Source organism: Cervus elaphus, chromosome 31, assembly GCF_910594005.1.
Source record: "Cervus elaphus chromosome 31, mCerEla1.1, whole genome shotgun sequence".
Taxonomy (NCBI): domain Eukaryota; kingdom Metazoa; phylum Chordata; class Mammalia; order Artiodactyla; family Cervidae; genus Cervus; species Cervus elaphus.
Genome location: NC_057845.1, coordinates 19,352,565 through 19,354,584, shown reverse-complemented (window position 1 = coordinate 19,354,584; position 2,020 = coordinate 19,352,565).

The window sequence follows — 2,020 nt, the reverse complement described above, 5'->3', positions numbered from 1 at the left end:
TTAACTGGGGAATTATTTTCTTAGTTTTGCCTTCACTAGGAAGAATTATAAAGGGAAGGTTGGCCAGAGAACATTAAGTGTTTAATTTTAGCTGCAAGGATCTAAGATTTTGACAGTGGGAAGAAAGAAATCCTATAGCTATACAACGGTGGACATGCCGTAAATTCAACCAGTATTTAGAGAGCTGCTTTTCTTTGTGGGTAAAGAAGATTGATACATGACCTAGAAGTTTCATGCAAGTTGAATAATTGATTGGTAATGATAATTAGCCTTGTAAAATAATTCATATACAAAGAACAAGAGTATTTCTTCATCAAGCTCATAATGAAAAATTTAGGAAATCAGTACTCCATTTTTAGAAAATCAAATATTATTGACAGATATCTTAAAATATAAGATTTATACTTAGACAATTTTTAAAGTATAAGTGACTATTCTGCCCTTTTATCTATTTTAAATTTACAAATATAATGCAATTAATAAGTCTATATTCCCCTACTTCAATTGAGTGAAAATAACTAGTACTTATTTCTCCACAAGCATCCACTTGAGGAAATAAAGCAGTTTTGCTTCATAAAATAGATCATTACAACTTAGTTGTTTATGAAATGAACAAAATTTCTTGGAAGTTTCTTGAAAATGTTAAAATGCACATGTATGTGTATATATACATGCATCCATATAGGACAGTATAAACATGATTTATTATAAGTTTTATATTTATCAGTGTTGTAGAAACCTCACTGGAGTGTGGAGAAACTCTCTTTCCAGATGTCAAAGCTCCTGACCCTAGTCTAGCCTTACTTTGGTATGATCAAAATATTTATAACACAGGCAGAAAAATCCTAAAGCAAAGGGCAAAGCATGACTCTCTAGGAGGAAGTCTAGGACTGAGAGAGTCAAAACCAAGTGTGCAGGTATTTTATAACAGCAAAGTTCTCCAGGCTGAAGATTTGCACCCCTACACAGTACAACATTTGAAAGAAGCAGAAAGAGGGAGTATACATTTGTGGTGTGGGTCAGAGAAGACTCATCATGACAGATAGGAAATGCAGAATATAGGTTATTGCTATTGCTGTTTACTCACTTAGTTGTGTCTGACTCTTTTGCAACCCCATGGACTTCAGCTTACTAAACTCCTCTGTCAGTGGGAGTGCTGAAGTGAGTCGCCCTTTTCTCTTCCAGGAGATCTTACAGACCCAGGGATCAAATCTGAGCCTCCTGCATTTCAGGAAGATTCTTTTTACCTGTGAGCCACGAGGGAAGCCCTTATAGGTTTCTGGCACTAAACCAAACAACAACTGGGGCCTAAGTTCATTTCTTTATTTCTTATTTAATACTTATGCTCTTACAATCAGTACTAAAAAATTTTGCTTAGTCTGTTTTCATTTCACACTATTTATATTGTGGGGAGCTTGGACTATTTGAAATCATTCCATTAATTGCTTCATTCAGTACAGAATTTGAATTTTGTAATTAAATTATGGAATGACAGTCAACTTTTAATGAATGAAATATATAGAGCTAAATAAATAATGAAATGTGAATCCCTAGTTGAAAATATATAATTTCAAGTAACCAACAGACATTAGTAAACCATACAAATACCAGAGTTCATTTGATACTGAGTTGTTTGTTATGAAGTTTAAAAAGTTCAGAATTATCTATAGTTAGAGTTTAATCTAAAGTTTCTCTTGGAAAATTGCTTTAATCTATGAAATCTGTGTACATTAGAAATGTTCCTTTTTTCTTTTCAGCAGTGCTAGTTAAGCCAAGAATCCTGCTTCAGAATATTTTTTGTAAGAGAAAGAGAAGAGAGAAGTTTTAATGGAACTAAAAAATCAAGACAAGGCTTTATGAAAAACGTACATGTTCATCATCTCTCCCTTTTTATAATCCCACTAAAGTGACATTTAAAATAGGGTAAAAACACAATAATAAAAGTCTTCACATGTTTTAAGTCTTTCTGGTAGATGCAAAACGGATGATGAGATGAGAATTAATTCTGTGGATCAGGGAG